General features: G+C 29.4%; 1 protein-coding gene across 2 annotated transcripts in view; it reads left to right on the top strand.

The window, feature by feature from the left end:
• Positions 1-20,546, top strand: part of LOC129961714 (galectin-4-like) — a 66,185-nt gene that overhangs the window by 18,040 nt on the left and 27,599 nt on the right. The window contains exon 1 of one of the 2 annotated variants that reach the window (XM_056075270.1): positions 19,464-19,624. The exons of the other annotated variant lie outside the window; for it this stretch is intronic. The gene's annotated coding sequence lies outside the window, so the exon portion shown is untranslated. Of the gene's footprint in view, positions 1-19,463; positions 19,625-20,546 lie in introns of those variants that run through there. 2 annotated transcript variants of the gene reach the window in all.

Raw genomic sequence — 20,546 nt, 5'->3', positions numbered from 1 at the left:
CGCCAAGTATTTCAAAGTTGATGTTGGAAGGAACAGATCGTTTATTTATTCCGTTCATCTGTTTCTTCCATTTTTTCAGCGAATCACACCTCCTGTCTAATTTGTATCTATTTATAACAAAGCAGGAGGTAATTATCTTTTTCTGCAAAAGAGAGCCTGCACTTGAATAGCAAATCTTATGCATATATAATTGGATAAATATATAAAATTTCATGAATATATAATCATTTGCATATAAAATTGAATAAACTAGGGAAGAAAGCTTTCCCTGACACATTCTCTCATATTCTATACTGAAGGTGATATCCTCCACTCCTCCTGCCTAAAATTATGAAACTTGGTCACGGACGCGAAAACTGAAATTTTTCAGAGCTCCGCACATGAGAGTTTAATACTTCGTAGTATAGTGAAAAAAAAATCGGGTATTTATTTTAGATGCATTCTTATTAATAAATTGAAACCAAATGTTCACACAGAACTGCAATTTCAATAACAAGATCATAAACCAAATATCATTTATCCAATTTTTTTTTTAAATTATTGCGATTATTGCGTACAGATGTACAGACCGACAGATGGTCATTCCTTTTAATGGATCTTATTAAAAATATTAGTCTATTTTAGATAATACTATGTACCAAATTTATTCACCTAGCTCTCTGCGTTTAACAATAATCATGTTCCATTGAGCTCGAACAGACAGACAGACGAACTGGTATGAATTTCATTCATTAGTGTAAAATTATGTCAAAATTTGATAGAAATCTATAAATTTGGTATTCAGTTCACATACCAACTTTCATCCATTTAGCTCAAATCGTTTTTACGTTATCTTGTTCCCAGGCATACACTATTCCAAAAATTTGCCCTTCGGAGTCGATGAGGTCTGAAACGAAAAAATTCGTCAGACTTTCTAACTCCAATTTTTTGATATTTACAATGCTTTCTCTTTGTATATTTCCTATACAAGAAAGGAAAAAAAAAAAAAGGAAAAGTACAAAAAAAAAAAAAAAGGAATTGTTTTATAATCAGTTTTTGATGCATAAACTGTCACAAATAACATTGGTGAGAAGCCATTATCTGTAGTTGGAAAAAAAATCTGATTAAATATCCAGAATATAACTATTTCTGGATATTTATAATTAAATATCCAGGAAAATATCTGGAAACCAGGAAAATATTAAATATTCTGGAATTATTATAACTAATTCCAAAATATAATTTTTGTATATTAATTTCTATTTTTAATTATTTTATATTAATTATTTTATAATTAATTTCGGCAAAGAATGTATGGATACAAAAATGGCATTTTTAAGTTGATACAAATTTTTTTTTCTATCGAATCAATGCATTAAACTTGAAAAAAATGATGAACTTTTATCAATGATGTATTTTCCATTTTGTTTAATAAAGGCTGACAAATATTTTTTATAACTTTGTTATTACACGTTTAAAGAAATTTTAGCTCTTACAAACACTGGTGGATTCCCAATTTGTCAGACTATAAATCAGTCTTAGGGTCCCTGGGTTGAGGGATGTCTCCCAAAGACAAACTGATTTTTAAAAAATGATATTAGTTTTGTTTTCAAAATGAATAAATTTGTAAAACCTACAAATTCAATAAATTACATATGGATAATATGAAAAATTGGTCAAATGCAACTGATGACATACCTTCAGTTCTTTTACAATATTTATTCACAGGGAGGCTACTTAAATACAATTTGTTTCAGAATCTCGAACTAACTTTTTTCGAAGATTGAACTTTTCTAAGTGGTTGGTTATAACCGCAGGGGGATGAGCGGTTGTTACTCCTTCTAATTCCAAGAGTAATCTGAATTCATCCTATTGCTAAATGTAAGCATCTTCTCTTTTTTTCTTTCCTCTCATCATTTTTTTTTCTTTGCGCAATCGCGGTGGTTTCCGAATCGGAAAATGAACAGTAATGTGCACAAAAAATGGATGCTGTGCAATCATGTATCAAAATAAATACACGAATATACATTTTTACAAAGCTTAATTAAATCAATGACGTTAAATCAAAAATATGATGAAATTTGAAACGAAACTGAGCAGTTTATTAAAACGACGCGTTATAACGTGTACTACCCTGGCTTTCAAAATAGTTAAAATTCTCGTCTGCCTACCGGCAAAATACCTGAATCAAGTACATTCATCATTACATCAAGTATATCATCAAGTACATCATCAAGTATATCATCATTATTATTACATTTATCACTTACAGTGTTTTGGGAAAACAGAAATGGATGATAGTTTGGCAGTGTAAAGCCTCGGTTTCATGATGGATGTTACATCATTTATTAGCTACACTTCAGCGAGTTATTAAAGATGTGCCTAATCTTCCCGTAACATGGAGAAATATGATTCCTAAATGTGAGGACAATTAAAGATATTTTTCTTTGAAAATTTAACTTAATTTCATTATTTATTAACAGTATACATTGAAAGCAAACTTTAAGTGCATAATACTTTTGTAATTCCAGCAAATCAATAACAGTTTTATATTAAAGTGCTTTCAATTCGGTTTAAATTGTCTGTCACTATTTCTCTAAGATCTTTTCAATGCAATTATAACAAATAATTTGTTATTAAGTTGACCAGACCATTAGCAACGAGGTGGTATTGGAAAACGATGCTTTATTCCACAAAAATCACATTAATCATAGATAGCAAAAGCACAATCGATGTGTACAAAAGGAACCGCAATTGTAGGAATTAACACCACAAAAGCAAACGAAAAAAGTCACTAATTAAATCATGGCACAATCTAACATTTGGGAGTCACTAAATCGCAATGCGATAAGCACACCAAACAGTGAATTTCTCTTCAGGTGAACGTCTGCCTTTTGAGTCTCCCAACAGGTGTGACGCCACACAATTTTTCAGAAGAATCTTTAAATATCGGTTTCTAATAGAGATAGGGCTGTAATTCCTATATTACACAAAATTTGCTTGTCACCAAAGTCGCGAAATATGTCACACAGGTCGGGAGTCATTAACCTGACATCTATTAAGAATACCTGTAAATTTTTCTTTTTAGAGATGTGACTAAAATTGCAAGAAAACATTATTACAGATTCGTAACACTATTTTTTATTTCAAAAATGGACCGTTTCCAATATGTTTCGAGTGTAAAGCATAGATATGCAATATTCAGCTAAAATAAATTCTGATACATCAGACTTATTAATAATTATCCGCTTTTGATTTATCGTTTCGATTTGATTTATGTTTGATTAGGTTTTTGATTTATCGCTGGTTTGTTGAAATTAATAATTGCTAAAAATTATGTGTAATTCGGTTTTAATGGTTTCCTTTGCCAAAAACTTTTTAATTTGAAATTTTGATAGATATCAAGATTTGATTGATACTCAGTTTTGCTGTATTAAGTACAGATTAATTTTAATTAAGTACAGATTAACGCGCTACCCCTATGCCGGCGTCCTGGCATAGGGGTAGCGCGTCTGTCTCGTGATCTGGGCGTCCTGGGTTCCAGTCCTGGTTTGGGCAGAGTTGTTCTTCCGTTGTTCTATCTGTGAGATGTGTGAATGTGCCCTCCTGAAAAAAGGGGTTGTGCAAGCGAATGAGTGATGCGTGAGTAGCAAAGTCGTACTCTTGGCCCTAGTTGGCGCTACTATAGAAACAAGAGACGCTCCCCCACCGACTTAAATCGCTGTCTTCGTAACAGCTGGCTTGTCCATGGCAAGTGCCATAAGAAACAACAACACAGCAACAGATTAATACTATATTCGAAATGCTTGACATTCAGGTAACCAGACATGGAACTCGTAATTTCATGGTATTGTAATTTTTACGTCATTATATTAACTGTTCTAAATATGGAATAAAATATCTATAATTTTCTCTAATCTTATTTAAAATTAAAATTTGAATTTAAAATGGAGCTACTGTTGAAATCAAACTTTATTTGTAAATTCAATATAATTTCAAAAACTTTATTAAAAATTATGCCTTAAACGAAAACTTGCCTTATATGAAAATAAGTTTATCTTTATATCTTCATTAATAATTACGGAAGAAAATCAATTTTGAAATATTTATAACAGAAAAACGATCTGAATTTCATTGAGATTTATTATAAAAAAATAGAAAACTGAGAAATTTTCTTTAAATATTTTTAAAAATTAATTAAAAGTAAACAAAAAGTGTATAAAAATGTTTGCCAACAAAATGGGTAGAACTGAAAAGATCATTTTGGGGGATGTAAATATAATTTTTTTATAATAATAGTCTCGAAAATGAGAGCAGAAAAAAAATTGCTTCATTTTGATTTAATTTAAAGTCTAAAGTTATAAAAAATTGCTTCAAGATACACATTCTCACCCTCCAAAGAATATATGCAATTCAAGTGTGATAGCTCTACGTCGAAAGGTCTGCTCTGTAGACCACAAATACATGCATTCATCTTTATTATAAGTACAGATTAGAGTCAAAGAGTCAAACTGTAGTGTTAAATCCATTCTTCTTCGTAGTTAAAAAATTTCGTTCCGCTTTAAACAATTTTTTTCAAAAATTTGACGTTTGACCACTTTTTAATACGAAATAATTGATAATTGTGTGTTCAAGAATCATGACTAATTCTGTAAAAGATACCCTTCATCAAGAAAGCCTTCACTTACGCAATAAACAAAAAAAAATCAAGACAATTTTTTTTTTAATTTCTTTCATTCATAAAAATTATAATTAGAACTTATTCTTTATTGTTAATTAACATATTAAATAATCCTCAATTCGAGTAAAATTAGATGGTAAAAGCTTCCTTTCCAAAAATAAATACAAAGACCCCGCTTACTCACCCACCAATTATTTTCCTACTTCCGTATGGCCAAGAGTGTGAAGTTTGGCAGAGTTGTTCCTTCAGCTGTAGTTCCAAAAAATAAACAAAACTATTCCAGACAAAGCTTACACAAAATTTTATTCTACTCCTTTTGTTGGGAAACATGGTATACATTTGAAAATGCATTAAAGATAAACGCTTAAAATAAACAAATTTGCAATTAATTAGCTTTGTATCTGGTAATAACAAGAGTTCAGTAATGTTTAATTTTTGTAGTTTTTAGTGACATAAAATATCATTAATGGCATCATTTCTCATGTCAAGCTTACATAAAATTTATACTGCTCCTTTTGTTCGGAAACATGGTATACATTTGAAAATCCATTAAAGATTGGTGGATAAAAAAAAACAGTTTGCAATTAATTAACTTTGTTTATATCTGGCAATAGCTATATGTTCAGTAATGTTTAATTTTTGTAGTTTTCAATGGCACCATTTCATATATCAAGAAAAGAATGATTACTAACTTATTTTATACAAGTGGTTCAAAAGGTAAGATAGCAAGAGATCTGAAGGTGTTCATATTCCTCATGCCAATTAAATTCGATGTTTAAATATAATAGATGATCATAGCTTTCAAGCATCGTTGGTAAAAGAAGCTAGTTGTGCTCTAACTCTCCGCAATCTCTGTTGAAAAATGGCAGCAATGAGGAATATATGGATTTGATTGTGTAATAAGTTTTACGTTTTTAAAAAAATATAATTAATTAAAATTCATAACCAGCTAGCGGAAAAATTAAGAATGAACATCAAATACAATATTAGGAAAACAGATGGATGTTGATGTGAGGAATTTAAACTATGAAGAAAAACATATGAGAGCCAAGCAATGGTGAGGATGTCCAACAAGTGTGCTGGTCGGACTCGAATCGATCGTCGCAATTATGCGAGGGAGAAATCCCACGAACTCAGCATGTCTATAGCCTGTATACTAAAAATCGTGCAAAAAAAAAAAAAGTCCTATCAGAAGACACGTTCTTGCTGGATATCGCAGTAATTCTCAAACGAAAATAAAGCTACAAAGGGCCCAAGAAAAGAGGGCCTACTACATATGTGCAGAATGTAAGGTACCCTTGTGCGTTGCATTGCGATTCTCAACTTTCCATGGCAAATAATTGCCTTTAAAGTGAATTATCTTTATGATTGTAAATGGTTCCGTGCACCCCTAGAGTTTAGATGTAAACATGAAATTCTGAAAAATAAAATATATGTTTTTAAATTTTATTATTTAATTGATAGCGAAACAAAAACTCCGAGAAGAATTCAAAAGAAAAATAAATTCTCCACGAAAGGATTAAAAAGAACGAAATAGGCATAAAGGCTTAAATCAGGGCAATATCATTAAATTAAAAACTAACAATTTTAACTTAAGTTTAAAAGAAAGTGTTTCTTTTAAAACCCAGACACCCTAAATTCACTATAAGGTTGCACTTTGAGCCCTGGCCGTGACAATCCATGTTATTAGAAGTAGAAGCAGGCAATGTGCCTGAGGCCAAACGTGATTTTTCAAAGTCAAAACGTTATGCAATGGGAAAAGTATGCTTGGACTGAATCCAGAATGAGCGAATTTGAGTTTTGTGCAGAAGACGTTAAGCCTTTGAAGTCGAGAGTCTAAATCAGACGAAGAAATACGATTGCCAGCTTAAAAAGACAAAGATGCAGCTTTCATGGTTCTTCAACAAATTTTGTATTTAGTTGGCTTTCCGACAAATCCAGATGTACTGGAAATGAACACATTTTCTGTCTTTTGCTAGAGCTTTTTAAAAATATTTCATCCGGAAATTTTGGCATAAACATTTTACCGTAAGGAAGGACAGTTATATTTTGGTTGATAAAAAGATTGATAAGCTAAATTAAAATGAGAAATAATGAGTAATTTTGAAGAAGGAAATATGTTGGGAGAGAAAAATAGAATTATATTTTTGATATCATAATAAGAATTTTTTAATTTTCGAACAGGAGATTTAAATCTCTTGAATAAGAGTGAAAATGGAACCTTTTTAACTTATTTAAGTTATTTCTTAGCATATCTAAAATGTGCTACGTTATGCGCGTCGCGATCGTTTATGGAAGCCCTTGTTATCTGTTGTTCCTCAACTTTTTCCTCAACTAAAAAGAAATCTATCTTTATGGAAGGACATAAATCCTTTTACTTGTACGAAAGAGAAATGTAACTAAAAAAAAGTATTGCAATCCTCGAGAAATTAGAGATTGAGATTTTGACAAATTCCCGCATTTTAGAATTTCCTGAATCGGCTTTTTGGAATTATGTCTGTGAATACGATAGCTAAAAAGCACTTTGAACTAGATAAATGAAACTTGGTATACTGTCATTATAAAAATATTCGTAGATTTCTCTTAAATGTTGGACATAATCCATTCACGGGATATCTATCTATTTGTCCGAGTACAAGTGAATACGACAAATACAAAACACAAAGAGAAAGATCAATCAAATTTGGCACTCAGTTTTACGATCCAAAACTGTAAATTTGTATCAAATTTTAATTCAAGTTCGCCATGGTTACTAAAATTATAGTTCTATTTCATAGTCATATTTATAGTTCTATTTTTGGTTTTAATTTTCTGGTCAAAAAAGGTGATCAAAATGGATATTTTGTTTTGTTTATTATACTAAGAAGCATGTTATAATGGGCTATGCTCTCAAAATAAAAATCTGAGCACTCGTGGTGTACACAACCTTGTCCAAGGTTCACAATTTTATGAGACTAGGAAGAGGTGATACTACCTTTATTAGAGAGTATGGGGAAAAGTTACGGGAAAAGCATTCTTGTGGTTTACTTTTATACTTTTTAATTTATATTGTGATAAAATTTGATGAAAGTATGTGTTCAGTACATTTTATTTAACTCAGCTTGTGAGTAAAAGATATTAATTGAAGAAGTTTTCTAATGTTATCAATTTATCACCTGCAAAGGGGAAAAGAGCGTTCAAAATGTATATTAGGTTTTCTTTACGAGGTATGTGTTTAATGAGTTGGACTCTGAAAAAAAAATCTGAGCACCAGTGATATTCATTCACAGTTTTGCGCAAGATCTACATTTTGTTTTTACGTGGCAATAGGAAGTTAACACCTTTATTATGAAGCATCTTAGAAACGTTTAGGAAGATCATTTCCACTGATGTTTTCACTAATTTTACATCTTTACATTTTATATTTGATAAGAAAAAAAATTTCATTTCGACTATGTTTCTGTACATGGCACTGTCCCTCATCACAAAAAAATAATTTTTTTCTCTCTCTTCAAAGTAGACTAAATTTAAAACTGATTAATTTCGCTGAGACAGGGCAAGCTTCTTGTGAATCAGCGGAACGACGTAAATTTAATTTGCAACCTCACGTCGATGGAATTAACTGTTGGCCGTTAGCCACCGGCATTAGTTTGATCTGTTCAACAGAAAAGTGAATAAAACAGCTTTATTTATTTATTTGCTTTCCTTTATCAAAATATAAAGAAATATTCAGTTTTTTTAAAGATAAAGATATAGATTTTATAGATATTTTCAATAATCTTTATTCAAATATTTTAATTTTAAATTTTCCTTGACGGTGTTTTTTTTTTTTAGAATTTAAAATAAGAATATTACTGAAGTAATGACAGACATTTAAGTTTAATCAAGATCAAAAGAAATGGCAACATTTGTATGTTCATTTGTCGGCTGGATGTACGATGCTCATTTCCAGCAGAAGAAAGAAAATATGCATCTGAGAACTTAAAGTGACTTTAATCGGAGACCTTTTATTCTTTTATTTATTTGAAAAAAAATAAGATTTGAAATAGTTTTTATTTTCAAATCGCATTTTTGCAAAAACAATATATTTTTCAAAAACATCTTTTTAATTTAATTATTCTTTTAAAAATATTTAGGAAAACTTAAAATTTTGGGGGCGAAATTTGACTTTTTTTTTCAAACACTCTCAATCAAACACAAACTACCAGAATAGTACATTCTTCAGAGTATATAATCATTGTTGTATTGGCTAGTAATAAAAGTAAGAGTTTAAGAATTACTCAAAAGTCTTGAAAATTGCAAAGGTTTTAGTGTAAAGTCATGGATTTTTATGGATTTTTTTTTAAAGCTTTCAAAGGCCCACAACTTCACAATGTTCATCTTTGCACATATAGTTTAGTTATAGTATTATAAACGAAATGTATCATAAATTTCAGATTGATACTTTAAATAGTATAATAATAATCTTATTTAATTAATGAAACTTTTTGAAAAAGCCTCATTTCAAGAAAAATTGATTTAAAAATTTTCATTCTTAATTTTCAATAAAGTGAAAAAAAATAGAAGTTTTTCCCCTTGAATGCTAATTATTCTTTTTTTCGTTTTCAGTTTTGAAAAAAAAACTTTCTTTGACATTTTCTTTATTCTAATAAGTGTGTATTTTTATTTGTTATGGAGTGGTACTAGAAGATTTCAGTTTTTATATTTTAAAAATTGTATTAAATTAATTTGTATTAATTAATATTTGGCATATGCACGTATAAAGTGCTTTGCATGCGTTTATTATTAGAAATTGCAGTATTAGAGGAAAATCAAAATGCTTCAGTGATACCGAATTATCTAAATTTGCACTAATGCTTCAAAAGCAAAAATTCATACTGAAAATATTCCAAAATAATATCTGTCCTTGGGGAAACAAATGAAATAGGAAAGAACGATGATTTTTAAACATCCTATATACAAAAATGATGAAAAAAGCTTATTATCATGTACGAACATGATGTTGTTTTGGTTTGAGGTTTTTGAAGCCATAACCCACCTTTTCTAGGGCCGTGGGAAGTATGCTTCACACCAAATTTATCAATCTTTGTATGAAATTATGTAGGTTGGCATCAGTTCTGACACATTTTTTCAGAAAGACAGAAACTTAGATGCTTCAGTTCTTTATCTCACACAAAATGATGTGTCTTGGTTTGTCACTTAATTATTAGTTAACCAAATTAATTAATGAATCAAATTAAATTTATCTAATAAGATAAATGAATCCCTTTTCTTATTCTAATTTCAAGCCTAAAAATATTTTAACATAATATGACTAGAAAAAAATGGCCCTTTAAAGAGTTAAAATGCGTAGGCAACAAATTGGCTATTTGTCGCTTTTGAGGCATCAATTTTTCTCTTTTAGGGTAATTAGAAAATATTGCAGAAAGTTGTCACATTTGGCGATTTATCAGCAATTAAAGTTACAATTGGATTTCCAAATTATTCATTCTCTGAATTCTTACGAATTGTCTTAATTTAAATCATTAACCAGTTTAAACCGGTTTGAAACAATGACGAGACTATCAGATGACGCATGCATCGATATTTAGAAAAACGATGGGTTTTCTTCATCTCAAAATCGGCCGTGCTCCAGAATTTTGCCAGCTAGAAAAATTTTTATAGTATCGTTTTCAGCTCCAATTACAGGTCTATTAAAATGTCTTTCATTTTCTTTCTAATTATCTTATGCATAAGAAAACGATTTTGTGAAGCAAAAAAACAAGATTTCGGGTAAATATTTGTGACTTTTGTTTACAAAAGAAATTTGTGATTTGCGTTCAATACTGGATTTTCTGCGTAGGCGGATATTTTAAACGTAGTAAACTATGAACACGCCACTTCGTGATAGAAATTTCAGACTGGTCGAGACAGAATTTGATTAAAATAATCAACCCGCAAATAATATTGATTGAAAAAGCATCAATAAAATTTGAAAAATATTTCATTGACAGAATTTCAGTTGAGTCAGAATGTAATTAACACAATTCAATAATATCTTTTTAAGAATATCTTGTTTTCAGATTTTTTTTCATTGTCTATAGTCAAAATCCTTAATCCTCTCATTTAAAAAAAATGATATTCCTGTACATTTTTAGTAAGTTTTTCTGACCCTTTAATAGGTTGGAAAATGCTTCACTTCAGAAAAATTGAAAGTAACAAAGAATTGTTCTGGTTTTTAATATTATAGATAGCGTTTTTCTAATTAAAGATTTAAAGCATAATGCTGATGAAATTAAAATATTTTACGTACATCATTCAGATATTTTTTTCAGATTCTTAAATCTATAATACTTTAAATTTTGTTACTCTCCTTAATTTTTAATTTCAAAAATGTGAAAAATACTTCATATTTCAAAAATGTTTTTCATTACTAAAATAAATTAGACTATGCGTAAGTTTATTAATATTGTAAAAACCATTAAGTTATAACTTTCGTTCAGACGATCGAGTTTTTGTTTTTACTGGCAAAAATTTGGCATAAAAATTAAGAAAATCATTTTTTTTTTACTGTTTAAAATTTACAGATTTTACATACTGAGAATTATAATACTATAAATAAAGTCGAGTTATATATATATATATATATATATATATATATAATACTATAAATAAAGCCGAGTTATATAACTCGTGAGTGTCGTGTCATTTATAACCATGCTATTTCATTTTATCACAAAATTGTGCATTGATTGCTTATATGATTAGTTGAAGCGGCAAAAATTCTCTCGAGAGTTGCAACAAAGAATATTTCATATAATATCATTAAATATGACCAAGATTATTTAGCGTTGTTAATCTCAAAATGTAACAAAAAAATTCAATAATAAATAAAAAAGAAGCTTTTAACATAAATTTTTTTGTTATTATGTAAAAAAAATAATTAAAATGTGTCAAGTTTTAAGAGAAATCATCGATTTATTCATCATAATTAAATGTTCAAGCTCCTTACAGTAAAAAAAAGCTTTAAAATATTTTAATGAGAATTTTAAGAAGCGTATCTTTTTCTAACGATGTTAAGCTTTATCCTCAATTTTTACGCTTCCCAAGTTCGCGAACAATCTGAGTTCACCTTACTGTTAAATGTAAACATTTATTCCATTCATATCTCCTCTCACCCCTTATTTTGACTAAAGAAATGCATCTTGACGCATGTGTAAAAGTGAGAAAGGTATACAAAACCGATAACGAACAATATGCGTTTCTTTTATAAATTCACAGGTTTAGTCCAATTTGATTTTTTTAAAAATTTTCAATCAGAAAGTTAATTAAAATATAAATTAATTAAAAAATTAAACATATTTTCTATGCTTACTCTGCTATATCTTCCAATAATATCATCTCTCAAAAATTCTTTTAAAATGCTACAAATTAGCTTTTCCGTGATCTGAATTTCACTTCTCTACAATTTTTCCTTCATATTTAACAATTTTTAAAAAACATTTTGAGTCATTTAATTCAACAATGCTTTACATATTGAATTTATATTCAGGTGCGTTGCGGCAGTTTTAAATACATTTTGTATGCTCTCGTTACCAATGCTATGCAGTTAAGAATAAACTTAAAAGTAAAATAAAGACCGTAAATCAGTCTAAGTATTATTAAGCTATGATACTATTAATATAAGATCTCGTAATGGCGGAAGTCATATTTTTTTTTATTCATACGTAATACCGACCTTATCCAGGAATCGAATCCGTATTATATCATAGAGCAGCACCGTGAATAACTCATTTTACCAGAACTGATGGCATATCAGATTAATTATGACATCTGCGAACAGCAATGTGATTCATCTGTAGCCTAGTTACATATAGTTTCATAAAAGAATTTTAACCGTATTGAAAGAACTAGACCTTAAAGATGCACAGGAACACTACACATTGTGTAAATCTGATCGATTCCCCCAATAAATTAATGTGAATTTGGAAACTGGTCAGTATTGGCGTGGCGAAGATTGAATACTTACTTTTTCTTAATTTTAATCACTTTACACCATTTGGAGTAGGAACTGACAGTCTACGAATACAAACGGAGAAGAAAAGAGGTTCTGTGCGCGAGGAACTTGAGATGTTCTCTAGCAAAGGGTCACGGGGTGGGGAGGTTCCGAGAGTAAAGTAGGCGTAATAGAGACGTCAGTGTCGCTAAAAAATAGAATGATATTAGTGCCATAAAGTTATTTAAATGACTGAGTGATCGTGAGGCTATTCTGATTCTTTGAGAATCCAATAAAATTTTTTATTCCCGTACAGGCCTTGATGTAGTTTTAGGAATTGTCCAGATGAAAATAATATTATTAATTTATTTTTATATCTATCCTTTGATATACAGCGATACTTTTATATATGAATATTGATACTGATATTTTTAAAGAATTTCTATTCTTTAAAACTATTCTTATTTTATTCGAAGTCAGGTTTCTTACGCTATGAGTTATGGCATAAATAGAGATTCAAAAATTAATTTTGCACTTTTGGCAATTTGTATGGCGTTTTCTTTCATATTCTTCCCTGTGTATTAGTTGAAAACTTTAAAACAAATTAGAATTTAAAACATCATTAAAATCTAACTACGAGAAAATAGTATTAAATTAACCACAATCAAGGATATTAATAAATAATAACTTTTAAATTTTGACTTATCGGAAAAAATTTTCTTTCAGAAAAAGTTTAGGCCAGAAAAAAATGAATTTCCATATTCTAAGCATATTTAAGATAGGTTGCTACGCTTAAAAGTCGATTCTTTTTAATTTTTTTTCTACATTATGAACTTTGTTTTATTTAATATTCTTAATGTTTGAACGGGTTTCTTTATAAAGCCATAAGAATTTCGTTCTTAAGTCGATTTTATGGGAAGTTACTGATTTTCATACATGCATTTACATCTGTTTAATGCTATTTTACATCTTTAGATGCTATTTTCTAAAATATCGAATTTTTAGTTAATATTTACTCAAATATAGAATTTGATAGATTTTTCTTACGAAATATCCCATAAATTAAAATCTAATACATATTTTTTGTTCATATTTGGTACAATAATTTTCCAATATATTCTGCAGTGCCTGGACTAGAAAAAAAATAATCTATTCATTTAGAAATATTTTATAGTTATTTTAGCGCTTCACAATGTGAAAAATTATCAGTCGAATCTCAGAGCTAGTCGAATTAAAGAATGGATACAAATAAAACTTATTTTTTAGTTCAAGAACTAGACAATATATTTCTTAAGCTATATGCAAGAGTTTGAGCAAACCATTTGATAAACTTCAAAAATAAAAAATTTTTGCTTTATACCTCTTTTTTTTTCAAAAAAAAAAAAAAAAAGACCATATTTCCATTAAAAAAAAATAATAATAAAAGTTTTTTTCACTTAACTAGTATATTTTGATTTCATAGATGCTTATTTTTTCAATCTTTTTTATGCAAATATTCAAAAATATAATTATTTTCTAACATTTTTTTAAAAATATACATATATATATTAATCCCGGACGTAATCACATACTTTAACCAGAGGAACTGCTAAAAGTATAGTACATACTGTTTTTCATTTAAAGGCTTTGGTGGTGGTGTGTGTGGGAGGGGAGAGTCTACATTTGTTAATGCACTTGTAGAGCAAAAAAAAAGTAAAAGAAAAATAGCAGTGACTTCCATTTTTTCCCTCTTGAGGAGCTGTTATTTAAAGGGTATTCTCCCTCAAAAGTGCACCTTTAAAGTTCTTTTATCCTTCCAATGAATATCTCACAATTTTTTTTATTGTTGTTATACGCTTTATATTAAGATAGTTAGAAAGAAAATTCTTTAGACAATTGATAACAGATTTAAGAGTTTCATCGCCATTTCTCACATTTGTGATTCAGGCCATCTATCTAATTAGAAGACCACTTTTTACTACCTCTTAACAATCATCTATTTAAAAAGTAGGTTTAAATTACTGGCCATTCATGTAGCAAAAAAGTGTTAAATTCTGTGCACAAAATTAAATGAATAATTATCTTCATCTGATTACTTCGGAGGCTCATATATCTTTGCTGGTAATAATAACAATCAATCAATCGCTTATTATTACCATTTTATATTCATGCAAATTTTCAGCAAAAAATATTAGTGAATGAAAGGAATTATTAAGCGAATGAAAAAGTTTGCATAAACCAAAAATGCTTTGAAATAATAAATATTAATCCAACTTTTCCGCCAGGAACCACTTCCCTACTTCCGTGAGTTATTTATCATGACCTTTTCAAAATCATTTTAAAGTAATTCAATAAATAGCCATGATGCCTTTCTCACATAATGCTTCAAACCTTAAGTCAAGGGTTTGAACCAACGTTTGAAGTCAGTTGTGCAATCCTTCTACTGCATTTTAGATAAAAAAATTTATACAAATAAAATAAAAATATTTTTATACAAATTTTTAAGGAGAGAATTTTAGTTTTTCTGTTATTATCTCGGGAGTATTGATATAATTCTTATTGTAACGCTAACAATGTAAAGAGTTTGTTTGTGCACTGGTACCTTTTGCATCATCCACTTCCCTCCGGGTGCCTCTATTTCTGCATGTTTTCAGTTTGTTTTTATTTTGAATTCTAAAAGGAGATTGAATATATTCGTATTAGATCAGAAATTCTCGTCTTGAAAACTCATAGCATTTTTAATATTCATCAAAAGCGATTCAATAAATAAATAAATTCCGATTCCGTAGCTTTTAGTCAGAGAATGAACGAAATTCAAAGTCACGCTGTAAGTCCTTGAAACATCCACTCAATTCCCACCCGGATAAGCAGCGCATTGTTTTGGCGGAGATGTTTTCGTTTTTATCATAAATTGGCCTACTCCCGAAATAGGCACCACCTCTGCACCCGCCTGCAACCACGGGAGAAGGAACAATTAAGGTGAAGGGAGGAATAAAAAGTCAAAAACTTCGAGAATGCTTATTTTTGGGTAGAGAAGTGATGTTTATTTTTCATATGTTCGTGTTTCATTGGCCCTCACAATTTTTATCTTTTTTATAAATAATTCCAAATTTTTAAGAAATTGCTTCTAATTTTTTTATATAAAATTACAAAATAATATAGTGAGATTTTTTAACTTTAAAATTAATTCGAAATTTAAATCTTAAAATTGACTCGCGATCATATGCCTTATTATTTTAATGTGCTGCAAATTTATTACAAAATTTATTGCTTAAAAAATTTACAAAATTTATTGCTTTAAGTAGTCACTTTTGGCGACTAGCTACTTCTCCGGAATTTCTGATTGCAACGAATTTTAATTAAATATTCCATGCATAATTTCATACCCATTACATCATCAAATTACTTTTTGAGCATCAAATTACCTTACATATGATCTATCCATCATGCACATGAGTCTTTCTGATGGCATTCCTATGGCATAATAATGCTATTTAATAATGTAATTGTCCTTTGTTATGAGTGATATTATAACTTCTCTTTCATATTTGTCATATACACAGATAATAAACAGGATCATTCTTCCTTCGCTTTCAGCATCTTCTCAATGTTTTTATAAAAAACATCAATGTTTTTCATATCATCAATGTTTTTATAAAAAACATCAATGTTTTTCATATCATCAATGTTTTTATAAAAAACATCAATGTTTTTCATATCATCAATGTTTTTATAAAAAACATCAATGTTTTTCGTATCATCAATGTTTTTTTAAAAAACATTTCTTTAAAATTAAAAAAAAATGAATATTAAACTGACATCAATTAAAAGATTTGTATTTTAAGATGCATAAAAGTTAATTTTTATTGTAATACCTTCGGAAATTATAGAGGAAAAATATCAAAATTTCTTTTCATTTTTAATTAATTAAAATTTCAAAAAAATCACTCTCAGATGCACGTTTCCACACCCTTCAAGCAATACATAGCTAACATCAAACATTCTTGCTTGTCATATATATATATTGTTACCGAAATTCATCAGATACTGTTAGGTGTAAGATATTCAACTGACTTTTCAATGGATAACAACGCTCTATTCCACAAGAAAATACTAAACATAAATAGTAAGACAAAATGAATTGCAAAAATAAATAATTCGCACACAAACAGAAAATGGTTATTAACAATTGCACAATAATGTTCAAAAGTAGAGAGCTCGCTTCGTGATCAATATACTATATATTCTATAAAGGGAATTCACTTGATTCGTATGAGTGCTTTCGTTTATATATTCTTCATAATATGGTATAGAATTTTCTTGAGAGGTCTTCGAATCGTTGCTCCTAATAGAGATACTTTTTATGAGTCTTGTATTTTCAAGATTTTTTTTTGTCGACAAACTGTCCATAGGGTCATTAACCTGGCATCCATTAAGAATATCTGTAAATCTCTCTTTTCGGCTATGATAAAACCATTGCAGAAAAGTATTGCAACTTTTATTAGATTTTAATAACGCAAAGTTAAAATCTAAGAGTTTTGAAAGTGGAATTGGGCCCCGAAACCTAAAATTCTTAAAGGTCTCTCTATATTTCTAATTTGGTCCTAAGTCAGCTAACTACAAAAAAAATTCAGTGAAACATTTATCTGCCAGTGAATTTGAACACATTAACAATATATTTCAAGAATAATGTTTTGAAATGTATAAGAACACTTGATTTCAATTTCGATTATTTCGAATACACAGCTCTTAAAAAAATTAAAATCTCGACATACCTCCCCCTTTCAAAACTATGGAGCCCCTAGGAAATTACTTTCTTTGACCTCTATTAACTATCCAATCCCAGCGATTTCTCGAAGCAGTTCTTAAAATACATCCCTCTCAAAGGTCAAATTCTGAGCGATAAGCATTTATTGGGGTTCAGTTCCTGTCTATCATTCATTTTTGTTTGTGAAAAATATTGAGAAATCATGAGACACATTGATTCAATGCAATGCCACACACATTCACAATTGGATAGTCTGAATTGACGCTTCGCTTCCTGCTTACATAGCAATGAGGAATCACAAAATATTCCCATTATATATGCATGTGCAATAGAAATACGAGAGAAGTACTGAGTAAAAAATAATTGGTTTCTAAATATTTTGTACCATTTTTTGATAGAATGTCCATGTTTTTGCACACGAAACAAAATATGAAGAATTACGTTTTAACTATATTAACTTCCTGTTTGGAAGCAATACGAGAGCTATTTTGAGACGGTCATTGCGATTTTAGATCCTGGTCAGATGACGAAGATGGCACCTGAGCTGGCGCCCCTCCGCTCTAAATTTCTGCATCACACTAACGAGAGGATACGATGTTCACAACGTCAGATTTAACATGCACCAAGCCCGCATATACGACGGATCTTTAGTGGAATCGGTTCTTGAACTTAGAACCATCCGGTCCCGAAACCTAGAATTTGCCATTAAATTTCAAGAAGCATTAGTTAAAGCTTTTTACTGATCGAATATTTTATTATAGCCTTCTAGCTTGACTTTTGAAAAAATAAAAATCATTATATTTGATGATCTACAAACCGCTCATCAAAGATTATCAGTCCTTTGGGCCAATGCAGAATTGAAAAAAAAAAATCTTTGTTATCATTCATTGACACGGACTTTCATGAAAACAGACAAACAAAGAATTATAAAGTCAATGAATTTTTTTTTTTTTTTTTAAATTTTCTGTGCATCTTGAAGTATTTTCGTGCGTAGAGAAATGGTGTGGGATTAGCCATCCCTTGCCGATGACGGGACGTGCTTCTTATGAGAAGAGTTGTATAACTAGAGGCAGGGAGGAGAATTCAATCACAGTTTCCGCCAACGCTGTCTCGAATGTTTTGGTTAATCAGATTTTTTTTTTTTTTTCCAATGCCTTTGGATTGAGTGGAGTAGATTTTAGCAGTTACATCTTAAAGCAGCAATGAATATATATGAATTGAATTATCAAATTTTATGATAAACTGTAATTTTTTTTTACTTTTTGGGGAAAAGGAACTAACTCTTGAATTCAATTGCATTAAAATTACTTATAAATGCAATGATACCTCAAAATAATCTTTAATGGATAAAAGAATTATTCATTTTTAATGCAATCGATTTATACTTTATTTAAACTTCTAGTTTCACTTGAAACGAATTATTTTTCGTTGGTGAAAATTATAATACAAGAATGATACAATTTTCCCTCGATAATATCGCTATATGAAGTTTTCAATTTTTTCAATTATTCCTGAATTGGAAGAATTTATTGCAAAAACAAAATTTAAAGCAAATTAAACATTTTAAATGTAAACCGCTTTTTAATGTTCATTTTTATTAATTCATCTAGAATGTCCAGAAATTCGAAAGATAGTTATTTATATTTTTTATACTTTTTTCTTACTTATATTTTTTCTTATATTTTTATACTTATATTTACTTATATTTTTTCCTAAACAATTCTAAATAAGAAAAAATCGTAGTAAAACTATATCGTCAAAAAATTAAGATTTTTCAGGAGAACATGCTTCCATTTCCTACTTTCCTCCTTTCAAATTAAATGAAATTCTTATTACACAATTCTTTCCAAACTTATCCGAAAGTTAAGCAACAGGTGTTCGTTTTCTCAATCATGCCCCCTACCCCTAACCATTGTTGTACGACAATTCTTAGAACATGATTCAGAATCCTTCTTTTTGTTTCTCAATGTCGATGGGGGTTGTTTCTACCGACGAACAACTTGTTGATCCCGCCCCACCCCTCTCCCATTTGTTCCCGAGATGTGGAACATGCAACGAAGGTAGAAGGGAGGTGGAGGGGTGGGAGAGATGTTCTATTTTGGGGATTTTGAAAGTCGAGGTGTATTTAGAAGGTGGCATCAGTTAGGGGGTGCATCAGAGTTTTCGACGACGCCGCTCGAGAAGGACTTGACCTCAAACTTCCTCGCTCCACTCGCTCTCTTCGAATCTTCTTATTTCTTATTTGTGCGCCCGGAATCGAAAAGTAAGTCAGGCGATTTTGTTTCATTGCATGAATAATTGATACTTCATGCATTGTTGGCAATATTTAAAAACAAACCGATGATTTTTTTCTAATCTTGTAAAAATATATAATATATATATATATATTTCTTAATCCTTTTTTGATACTTAAAAGGGAAATTTTTTTTAACTTATAGAAAAGTTAATAATAAAATTAAATAAAAACTAGAACGATGAATCGAATAATTCCAATTCATCTCATTTAGCTGGAAAGTATCAATCAAATAATATTTTTCCGGGAAATTTCTAAATGATAAAATCTTAAAACAATAAAGCATTTTATAATCACGATGGTTTGCTTTTTTTTTTCTAATCATTTTTTGATATTTAAAGGGGAAATTTTAAAGAAAGCTAAAAGAAAAGTTAATGATAAAATTAAACAAAAACCAGAATTATGAATTGTATAATTCCAATTCATTTCATTTCATTCCAATTCATTTTCATGCTGGAAAATATTAATCAAATAATATTTTCTGAGAAATATCAAAATGATAAAAATCTTAAAACAAAGCATTTTATAATCAAGATAGTTTTCTCTAAACCTTTCGGCTTTTCGACAGTGACTGGAGGACTGCTAATTGCAGTCTCGGCACGAGTCTAAATTCATAATAAATATATTAGTTGATAGAAAATGAGAGAGAGTTTAGATGATAATAAATATAGTAGAATTAGAATGGCATCGCACTTACGAGGTGTGGATATCTAGAAATCTCAATGCCAGTCTTGATGCTTATGTGATCGTTAAAAATTATGCAGTGATTTCAAGATAGAACTCAGCGTAACTTTAAAATAAATCCTCAATGAAATAATATTAAGCTGGATTTGTAAAATATTTTTTTTAAGCAATTTGTCAAAATAATAAAATTATAATCTAGAAGCAGCAG

This window comes from Argiope bruennichi, chromosome 1 (genome assembly GCF_947563725.1).
Source record: "Argiope bruennichi chromosome 1, qqArgBrue1.1, whole genome shotgun sequence".
NCBI lineage: Eukaryota > Metazoa > Arthropoda > Arachnida > Araneae > Araneidae > Argiope > Argiope bruennichi.
This window is presented reverse-complemented; position numbering and strand designations above follow the sequence as displayed.